This window comes from Pristis pectinata, chromosome 30 (assembly GCF_009764475.1).
Source record: "Pristis pectinata isolate sPriPec2 chromosome 30, sPriPec2.1.pri, whole genome shotgun sequence".
NCBI classification, from domain to species: Eukaryota; Metazoa; Chordata; class Chondrichthyes; order Rhinopristiformes; family Pristidae; genus Pristis; species Pristis pectinata.
Genome location: NC_067434.1, coordinates 15975230 through 15986953, shown reverse-complemented (window position 1 = coordinate 15986953; position 11724 = coordinate 15975230).

Sequence of the window (11724 nt, the reverse complement as noted above, 5' to 3'; positions counted from 1 at the left end):
ATCTGAAATCATGCAAAACGAAATGCTGAAGTATCACTGATGAAATAATCGAAAGAGGTAGAATTAAGAGACCAAGAACGTGGCAGCGCCACTGGGAAGGAGAATGTGAAAGAGGTGATTGGTTCAGAAGTCTGATAGGAGTGGGGAAGAAGCTGTTCTTGAGTCTGGTCCTCCTGGCGTCTCTTCTCCTGCTTCTTCTCCCAGAAGGTAGAAGAGAGAAAAGGGAATGGTCAGGGTGGCAGGCATCCTGTGGATCATGTGCAGGCAGAAGGGATTAGTTTAACTTGGCATCATGCTTGGCACATACATCATGGGCCAAAGGGCCTGTTCCTGTGCTGTATTGTTCCATGGTCTGTTTTTATTTTAGGTTTCCAGCATCTGCTGCTTTTTTTTGATGAGCCGTATAAACTCTCTGTCTCAGCTGCACTCCATGTCTACCTCTTGCTCATCCCCAAATTTAACCACACCATAATGGCAGCAATCTCTTCAATTATTGTGGAATTCCCTCCTCAAACTTCCCACTTCCTCCACCTTAAAAATTCTCCCGGAAAACCCATCTCTTTGACCACACTTTGGAATACTTACATCAATTTTATTTTGTTTGATAATGCTCCTGTGAAACACCTTGGGACTTTTTTGTGAACATAAAAACACTATATAAATGGTTGATGTAGTAGTGTTTGCATAAATAAAACTTACTTAAGCTACTTCAACATCATTATAGAGTCATTGAGTCATACAGCATGGAAACAGGCCCTTCAGCCCAACTGGTCCATGGTGACCAAGATTCCCATCTAAACTAGACGCATTTGCTCGCGTTTGGCTCATATCCCTCTAAACCCTAGACCGTAAGACCAGAAAACATAGGAGCAGAATCAGGCCATTTGGCCCATTGAGTCTGCTCCGCCATTCAATCATGGCTGATTTATTTTTCCCTCTCAACCCCATTCTCCTGCCTTCTCCCCATAACCTTTGATGCCCTTACTAATCAAGAACCTATCAATTTCCACTTTAAATATACCCAATGATTTGGGTTCCACAGCCGTCTGTGGCAATGAATTCCACAGATTCACCACCCTCTGGCTGAAGAAATTCCTCCTCATTTCTGTTCTAAAGGGACGTCTGAGGCTGCGCCCTCTGGTCCTAGACTCTCCCACTACTGGAAACATCCTCTCCACGTCCACTCTATCCAGACCTTTCAATATTTGGTAGGTTTCAATGAGATACCCCCCCCCCCCCCATCCTTCTAAACTCCAGCGAGTACGGGCTCAGAGCCATCAAAAGCTCCTCATACATTAACCCTTTCATCCCCGGGATCATTTTCATAAACCTCCTCTGGACTCTCTCCAATGCCAGCACATCCTTCCTTGGAGATGGGGCCCAAAATTGCCCACAATACTCCAAATGTGGTCTGACCAATGCCTTTTATCCTTGCTTACAGCATTACATCCTTGCTTTTATATTCTAGTCCTCTCAAAATGAATGCTAACATTGCATTTGTCTTCCTTACTATTGACTCAACCTACAAGTTAACCTTTAGGGAATCCAGCACTAGGACTCCCAAGTCCCCTTGCACCTCCCATTTATGAATTCTCTCCCTGTTTTGAAAATAGTCTACACCTTTATTCCTTATACCAAAGTGCATGACCATACACCTCCCTACCCTGTATTCCAGCTGCCATTTCTTTGTCCATTCTCCCAAACTATCCAAATCCTTCTGCAGACTCCCTGCTTCCTCAACACTATCCTGCCCCTCCACCTACCTTTGTATCATCTGCAAACTTGGCCACAAAGTCATCAATTCCGTCATCCAGATCATTAACATATAACATGAAATGTAGCGGACTCAATACTGATCCCTGAGGAACACCACTAGTCACCGACAGCCAACCACTCTTTATTCCCACTCTTTGCCTTCTGCCAGTCAGCCAATCTTCTATCCATGCTAGTACCTTCCCTGTAATACCATGGGCTCCTATCTTGTTTAGCAGCCCCATGTACAGCATCTTGTCAAAGGCCTTCTGAAAATCCAAGTAAATAACATCCTCTGACTCTCCTTTGTCTATCTTGCCTGTTACTTCCTCAAAGAATTCCAAAAGATTTGTCAGGCAAGATCTCCCCTTAAGGAAACCATGCTGACTGCGGCCTATTTGGAAGGCCGAAAACCTTTCCTATCTGTGTACCTGTCCAAATGTCTTTTAGATGTTATTATTGTACTTATCTCAACCACTTCCTCTGGCAGCTCATTCCATATACTGATCACCCTCTGGGTGAAAAAGTTGCTACTCGGATTCCTACTCTTCCCACTCACCTCAAACATATGTCCTCTAGTTCTTGATTTCCAACCCTGGGAAAAAAAACTGTGCGCATTCACCCTATCTATGCCCCTCATGATTTTATATACCTCTATAAGATCATTGCAAAATGAATTTCAATGGAATGATTTAGAGATCTGGATGAGAGCAAACCATTGCTTCATAACTTGAGTGCCAATGAGACTTTTACTTCCAAATATACTATTCTACTGGGCTTTATCTGGGAAGCAAAGGTGTGTGTCTTCACTCCATACTGATTGTGGATTTGTTTTCTCTGCATTGTTTACACCTGGGAGCTCAGCTGCTGTGACAGCTCAGATATAGCAGAGATGCTTCACAAAGACAGGAAAACTATGAAGCAACAGAGATCAATAGAGATTCGACCTGTTTCAGCCTGGCCACTGGGAAAAGTAATCATTTTAAAGGAAGAATTACAGACACATCTAAAATCACATATTAATGTTAACATTTCACTTGCAACTTTTAAGTACAAACAAGAGAAAAAACACTACATTGCTCAAAATTGGTAATAAGGTTAATTTTTCATTCCATTTATAGTTGACAACGAATTTATGATTTATTTTGTGTTCATTTTTATTTCTATTTATTGGGATCATTGTCTGGTGTCTTTGTGAACCATACCATAGGTAGAGGTGGCTGTTCACTAGGGGACAAGGAAGTGGGATGAACGTGGGATCTTTGAGTTTCAGCTATGGGCCAGAGGTTGTCCACTCACCTTTCGGAAGACTGTGGGTATGAACTCCCCTCCAAAGAGTTGAGCGCAAAATTAAAGTTGAAACAGGAAGCAAGAGTGTGCTAGTTCCTGGGATGAGAGGATTACGTGAGTGGCTGAAGAAATTAGATCAATATTCTTTGAAATTTGAAGAATAAGGGGTGATTTTAGTGAAACATGTAAGACCCTGAAGGGGCATGACAGGGTAGATATAGAGATGATTCCACTAGTGGTAGAATCTCAACTGAAGGGACATACTGAAGGGATGGTCACTTAAAAGTAAGGTGTGTAGGAACTTCTCACAGAGAGTGGTGAATCCTGGAATTCTCTATGCTAGAGGATTCCAGAGGCTAGATCATTGGGGGTATTTAAAGAGGAGCAACACATAAAATGCTGGAGGATCTCAGCGGGTCAGGCAGCATGTGTGGTGGGAAATGAACAGTCGACGTTTCATATCGAAACACTTCATTTGGATCCTTCATCTATTTAAAGAGGAGGTAGGTTTTTCTTGGTCGTTCAGGGAATTGAGGGCTGTGGAGAACTGGCACCAGAGGAAATGAGGCCTGGGGTAGATCAGCCATGGTCACAGGCTTGAGGTGTAGGGCAGCCTATTCATGTCCTATTTTCCATGTTCTTATATTCTTATGTACACTGGCAGAAGTGCCATATTTCAGATGGGAATTCAAAGTTGGGTTGCAGACAGCAGAGTTGGAGAGACCAGGGGTTGCTGAGGACTGGAAGAGGTGACAAATGGACACGATGGGGCTCAAACCATGGGTGAGTGACACATCAGCAGGAGGGTCGAGCTGGCCCGTTACAGAGCGAAAACAGCAGTCTTTGTGATGGAGTAGATGTAAATTCAAAAGCTCAGCTTGGAAGTGAGTAGGTTGCCAAGACAACCAGCAGCCTGGTTCAAGCCGGAGAGGGAGGTGGAACAAGTGGGATGGGCGGTGAATTTGTATTGGTTACCGGCATGGTAGTATAGCGGTTAGCGTAATGCTATTCCAGCGCCAGCGACCTGGGTTCAATTCCCGCTGCTGTCTGTAAGGAGTTTGTATGTTCTCCCCGTGTCTGCGTGGGTTTCCTCCGGGTGCTCCGGTTTCCTCCCACATTCCAAAGATGTACAGGTTAGGAGCTGTGAACATGCCATGTTGGCGCCGGAGATGTGGCGACACTTGCGGGCTGCCCCCAGCACGTTCTCAGTAACGCAAAAAGACGTATTTCACTGTGTGTTTTGACGTACATATGACTAATAAATCAATATCTTATCTTGTCTTATGTTATCCTATCTATCTTATCTATTGGGGTCAAAAATGTTACACTGATAAACTTGAAAGGGAGTAACATCTGTGGGGGGACCCCATGAGTGTGTCAGTGTCTTCAGGTGTCTGTGCTGGAGTTTGCATTTATAGTGATTCCTTGGGAGCAAGCCCATTACAGGAAGGGCTGCCAAGGAATGTTACCATTCTCCAGGAGTATTGGGAAGGAATCATTGAGAATCAGAGAATCACACTGTTCATAAAGAGGCCATTTAAGATAAGATATATTTATTAGTCACACGTACATCAAAACACACAGTGAAATGCATCTTTTGTGTAGAGTGTTCTGGGGGCAGCCCGCAAGTGTCACCACGCTTCCGGCGCCAACATAGCATGCCCACAACTTCCTAACCCATAAGTCTTTGGAATGTGGGAGGAAACCGGAGCACCCGGAGGAGACCCACGCAGACACGGGGAGAATGTACAAACTCCTTACAGACAGCGGCCGGAATTGAACCTGGGCTGCTGGCACTGTAATAGCGTTACGCTAACCGCTACACTACCGTGCCTGCTCCATTTGGCCCTTTTAGTCTATGCTGGCTCTTCAGCGCCAGTGTTCCCCAACATCTCTCCAAATCCCAACACATATAGCAAGATCTCTGGGTTACTCCAGGGAAGTATATTCAAAGAGCAACAAACAAAGTAATTGCTTGGCTGGGGCTCAGTCTGGCTTGTATGTGTTCGATCTCATGAACCCAATCCAATAAAAACAGAAAATGCTGGGAACACTCAGCTGATCAGGCATTGATAGAAAAGTACAGCATAGGAACAGGCCCTTCAGCCCACGATGTTGTGCCAAACTAATTAAGCTAATGAGACCTAATCCCTTCTGCCTGCACATGGTCCATATGCCTCCATTCCATTCATATTCATGTGCCTATCAAAGAGCCTCTTAAAGGCCTCTATCGAACCTGCTTTCACCACTGCCCCTGGCAGCACACTCCAGGCACCCACCACTCTCTGTTTTGTAAAGCTGCAACGTAACTTCCTGACTCTTGAACTCAGTGCCTCGACTAATGAAGGCAAGCATTCCACGGGTCTCCTTTAGCACCCAATCAACATGTGTGGCCACTTTCAGGGAGAGAGCATCTGTGAAGAGAGGAACCACTAACCTATCGGGCCTGAGACTCTTCAACAGAATAGGGAGAGAGTGTAAACCAGTCAGCGTTTAACAGCAGAGAATGCAGTGGAGGGATGGGAAGAACAAAAGGGTGAATCGGAATTTTTATTCCAGCGCCTGCAGCCTTTTTTTGAATTTTACCCCAACCCAATGCTTTCTGCACAGCTTTTGTTGCCTTTTGCAGATCTATGAGATTCACCAACTTAGAAGCCTGGTTGCCAAGGCCATCCCATGAAACGAATTGGTTCACAAGCAGCAACGAGGCCTCAGGTGGCAGATCCTGAGGCCCCACTCCTGGAACACCCTGATGGCCTTTGGCGGTCCCTGTGTACGGACAGGGCGGTAGCATGGGGTAGAAGCTGTGGAGGGTTAATGGTGGAGGGTTAGACTGTAGAATTGGCCCCGGTTCCTAATGAATGATAAGTCGAAAGCTGCTTAGAAAAAAGGCTCAGCCAGTTTCTAGTTTCATACACAGGAGTCATGGATGAATTTTATGGTTCAGATTAGGATGGGGGATGGGGGCAGCAAAGCTTCAGATGACTTCAAGTTTATGGAGAGCAGAACCAGGGAGGTCATCCGGGAGTAAGGGAACTACCCCTCCTGATGCCACCCACAAAGAAATCCCATGAAATGAATTGGTCCCCAACCAGCACCACTGAGGAACCCACTCCCAATTCCTCTCCATGCCTTTCACCCTCAGGATCACCTTCTCCAACCTCCAGAGAAGATCTGAAGAGGTGTCCAATCCCTCCGTGAGTGTTGAGGGGAATGCTGAGATCAGACCCACACTGGCACAGGAAATAAAAGGACCAGAAACTGCCCATAACAGGCATATTTATCAGCTGTGGACCGACTGGACAACTGTGGGTGCTCCAGTTTCCTCCCATGTTTCAAAGGTGGGATAACTAACTACTGTAAATATCCACAGTGCAGTAAAAAGAACCAAAGGAGAGTTAATGGGCATGTGAGAGGGAACAGTGTGCAGGGAAAATACGGGGAGGAGAAATGGGATGACTGGGATTGCTGTGCCAGGAGCTGCCATGGACAATGGGCTGAATAGCTTCCTTCTATGTATTTATGCAGCAGTTTAGTATAGCAAAATAGGGTATTTTACAAGACTGTTACCTGGAAAATTTAACACCAGTCTGCTTATGGAGATGTTAAATCAGTTGATCAAGAACTGGTTTAATGAGACATGTCTCAGGAAGGAAAAAGAGGCAGAGAGGTTTGGTGAGGTCTCTCCAGGGATTAGGCCTCACAACCTAAAGGCACAGCCACCAACAATGCAGCCGGTAAAATGAGGGATGATTAAGAAGCCAGAATTTTGGGGCTGGAGGAGATTAGAGAGGAGAGGTAGAGAGGTGAGGTCATGGGGGGGTGGGGTGGGGGGGGGAACAAAGACAAAGATGAGAAATTTAAAATCAAGGTGTTGAGATGTTGATTAACTGGGGGCTAACTTAGGCAAGTGAGCATGGTAGTGATAGACAAATGTGGCCTGATGCAAGTTAGGACAGAGGAAGCAATGTTTAAGAACCTCACATCTATGGAGAGAAGAACAAGGGAGGCCATCCAGGAGCACACACTGGAATAGTCAGGTTTAGAGATAGTAAAGGTATAGAGAACAAATAGAGTCAGAGTCATTGAGTAGCAGGCCCTTTGGCCCACCCTGTCCATGCCAGCTGGTTTGTCCACCTACACTAATCCCATTTCCCGCATTAGGACCATATCCTTCCATGCCTTGCCTACTCTAGTGCCAGTCTAAATGTCTCTTAAATGTAGTGACTATATCTGACTCCACCATCTCCTCTGGCAGTGTGTTCCAGATATCAACTACTCTCTGTGTAAAAAAAAAGCCACCTCTTCAGGTCCCTTTATGGCTCCTCCCTCTCAAACCTATGCCAATGTCCTCTTGTTTTTGACCCTGGGAAAAATATTCTAACAATCTACTCTATCTGTGCCCCTCATAATTTTAAACACCTCTATCAGGTCACCCCTCAGCCTCCTTCGCTCCAGGAAATCAAGAAAACCCTACCCAATCTCTTCTTATAGTGAAAGTCCACCAATCCAGGCAACATCCTGATGAATCTCCTCTGCACTCCCTCCAGTGCAACCATATCCTTCCTATAGTGTGTCGAACAGAACTTCACGCATACTCCAAGTGTGGTCAAACAAATATTTTATAAAATTGCAATATGATGTCCCAACTCTTATATTCCATGCTCTGACCCATGAAGGCAAGCATGCCATATGCCTTCTTCATCACCTTATTTACCCAATTTGCCACTTTCAGGGAACAATTGACTTGAACCCCCAAGGTCTTACTGATCATCAACGTTCCTCAGTGCCCAACCATTTACTGTGTCTACCCTACGCCTATTTGTTTTTCCAAAATGAATCACCTCACACTTGTTGAGGTTAAACTCCATCTGCTAATAGTCAACCAATTTTCCCTCTGCACTATATCATGCTGTAGACTTAGACAACCTTCCTCACTATTGTAGAGCAGGTCTCATTGTGAAAACTGAATGCAGCTGACTAGATTGGAAGAAGTGCAAGTGAATCACTTTAGATTCAAGCGTGTGAAGTTTTATTTGTTTTCCACAATGTTGTTTGATCAGCTTTCTCCTCCCTTTTCCCACATGAAATGCTGGCGTTTGAGTCTGTCAATCATCGACTCTCCTATTGCTCATTTAGCTGGGGTAGTGGTGTAGTGGTTACAGTCCAGACAATCAGTTCAGAGATTGTAAGGTGGCAAAATTAATATAATTAAATCTATTCTTCCTAATAGGTGCCAAGGGATATTGTACATTCGCTCAGGAGGGGCATTGCACATTCACTCATGAGGGCAGATAGGACCTCTCTCTCAGCGCGGCCCTGCAAGTTTCAGACAAGGTGATGCTTTGAAGTCTCAGGAGTTCAGCCTATGATCTTCTGACAGAAATGAACTTCCTACTCACTGAATCCCAGGTAATGATTGTGTAGCCTTGATAATTTTATGTGGTGCTCAGATGGCTAATGATTTATTTTGCAGTAGATAAATTGCCCATGCCTGTGTATTATTTAAAATTTCTCACTCCATCTATAATTTAACTTCATCTAATGAAGCTTCGGGCAGTCTGTTATACTGGTCAGAATACTGAAATGGTATAAATGTGCAGCTCCATATCCTTCAGATCCTTATTGTTGTTGATCGGCTGTTACTCTTCAGACATTATTCTCAACAAAATTTTTTAAAAAACCTTTCGCTCAGATGTCTTCTTAAATCAGTGAAACTTATAGTCTGGAACAAGAAGAACTTAAAGTAAAATACGTTTGGGGAGGGAGGCGGTCAGATATCTCTGGCAATTATTTCATGAGTGATCTTTTCAATTAAAGAGCTCTTAAGCTTGCTTTTTAGTCGAGCTCTCAGAACCCAGTGTGTACTGGCTCAAGCTTGGGGTTAGGGTCAGTACAGTCCCTGTGGAAAGGTATCGCAGGAGGTAGCAGAGGCTTGCAAATGTAGAGTCACAGAGGAATACAGCACAGAAACAGGCCTTCGACCCAATCATCCATGCTGACCAAGATGCCCAATTGCCTACATTTGGCCCACATCCCTCTAGACCTTTCCTATCCACGTACCTGTCCAAATGTCTTTTTGTGTTGTTTGTTGTAAAGCTTCTCACATCTAGTGGGGAAAGATCTCAGGTGTCAGAAACAGATGGGAAAAAGTAAATCAGATATAAGTATTCATGGAGATACAAGGAACTACAGAAGCTGGAAATCTTGAGCAACCCATAAAATGCTGGAGGAACTCAGTGGGTCAGGCAGCATCTATGGAGGGAGATGGACAGTCGACGTTTTGGGTTGAGACCCTTCTTCAAGACTGGAAAGAAAGTGGGGAGATAGCTGGTGCAGAAGGGTGGGGAGAGGGAGGGGGAGCGAGAGCTGGTGGGTGATAGGTGCATCCAGGTGAGGGGGGGAGAGCGGGAATGATGTAAGAAGCTGAAAGGTGATAGGTGGAAGTGACAAAGGGCTGAAGAAGATGGAATCTGATAGGAGAGGACAGTGGACCGTGGAATAAAGGGAAGGAGGTGGGGAGGGGAACCAGAGGGAGGAATGTGTGGGTGATGGGCAGATCGAGAGGGCGGGGTGTTAGGGACGGTGGGATGAGGGAAAACAAAGAGGAGACAGAGGCGAGTGGTTACCGGAAGTTGGAGAAATCGATGTTTATGCCGTCAGGTTGGAGTCCACCAAGGAGGAATATGAGGTGCTGTTCCTCTAATCTGCGTCTGGCCTCAACCTGGCAATAAAGGAGGCCGTGGACAGACATGTCGGTCTGGGAATGGGAAGTGGAATTAAAATAAATATTCGTGATTCTGCCTGGAAAAGAAATATGTCCTGGATGATCTTGAATGTAGCAGGAAAGGAGGTGAGGTTGGAATAACACAGGTTTAGTCATCGAGCCTACTGAAATGTTTCATGATTACTTGAAAGGTATTTAGTGGAGACAGACACTTTACAAGAGGAAAGTTCTTCAACCTGAATGTTGTTTCTTTTTTCACAGATACGGCCTGACCTGCTCTGTACATCCAGAAATTTCTGTTTTTATCTTACAGGAAGTACAGTTGGCTACAGGAAATTTGCAATGCCTTAAGGCTACAGGACATCTTCCACTGTTGGTACAGTTGGAAGTGCTGCTGCACAGTTACAGTGACCCAGGTTCAATCTGATCTCAGGTGCTGTCTGCATGGAGTTTGCATGAGTTTTCCCCAGGTGCTCTGGTTTCCTCCCACACGCCAGAGACATGCTTTTAGATTAGTTGGCTACTAATGTAGGTGAGTGGCAGGAGAATGAGCAGGGAATGTGGTCATGTAAAAGGGAAACAAATGGGAGAATAGGACAGACAGGAATGTCCAGAGAGCTGGCATAGACTCATTGGACCAAATGGCCTCATTCAATTTTGCAAGAAATTATGAGAAATAAAGAAACTTTTCACATCTCTGTCATAATTAAACATTATCCTTCAGTTCTGAAAACAAGGACACCACTAACTACAAAGGATCCTGATGAAAAGTCATTGGCCTTAAACAACTCACTAATGTTCATCTGGTAAATGCATCGAGAATCACCAGCAAGCTCCAATGCACATGCCAGTGTGCTGCAGACTTTCTCCTTTGGACCAGGAGTATGGAACATGCTGGAGGAGAGATGGAAGTGTACTTAACGTTCCATTTTGTCCTTGGGGTCACTATCAAGTCCAGAGGAAGTTCCAAAACATTCTGACTTAAATGGCTGGAAAGACTTCACAGTGCCACAAGAGAGACTGCAAATGCTGGAAATCTGGAGCAACACACACAAAATACTGGAGGGACTCAGCAGGTCAGGCAGCATCTCTGGAGGGAAATGAACAGTCGAAGGTTTTGGGCCGAGACCCTTCATCAGGACTCAGAACTTCACAGTGCACTGCCTGAGAGAGTGGTGGAAGCAGAGTTCCTGACAGTGTGTCGAGACGAGCACTTGAATTGCTTAGATATAAAAGGCTATAGGCCAAGGGCCAGAAGGTGGGATTAATGTGGATGGATGCCCACTAGTTGGTGTGGACATGATGGGCCAAATGGCCTGTTTCCCTGTTGTGTAACTTTATAACTCTATGACTGTAACTAACATATCAAGCATAATCCCTTTCATTTGAAAAGAGCTGCAATCTTCACTAAAAAGGTACTTAAATGTAAGTGAAGACACAAGAGACTGCAGATGCTGGAATCTGGAGCAACAAACAATCTGCTGGAGGAACTCAGCAGGTTGAGCAGCATCTGTGGGAGGAAAGGAATTGTTGACATCTCAGGTCGACCCCCTACATTGATCCTGCTGCAGGGTTTCAACCCAAAACATCAAGAATTCCTTTCCTCCCACAGATGCTGCTCGACCCACTGAGTTCCTCCAGCAGATTATTTGTTGCACTTAAATATTAGTGTTTTTTAAGCTTTATTTTAAATAATTTTGATGCTTTTAAATAAATCTACAATTATTTAAAAAAACAAAATTATTTAAAGTTGAATGTGGTTTAAATTAAATTATTTTTTTAACTTTACGTGCTTCTCAACAGTTTATGACTCTGATTATAACTTGCATTTGGAAAATGTGGGTGGGGCCTTGGTGTCAGCATCAGCAGGGGCCAGAGGACACTGAGGGGAAAGAACAGGCTCTTACCTCTTGTGATAGCCTCTCTCCACTACCTGTGGCCTGTTGGCTGCTCAC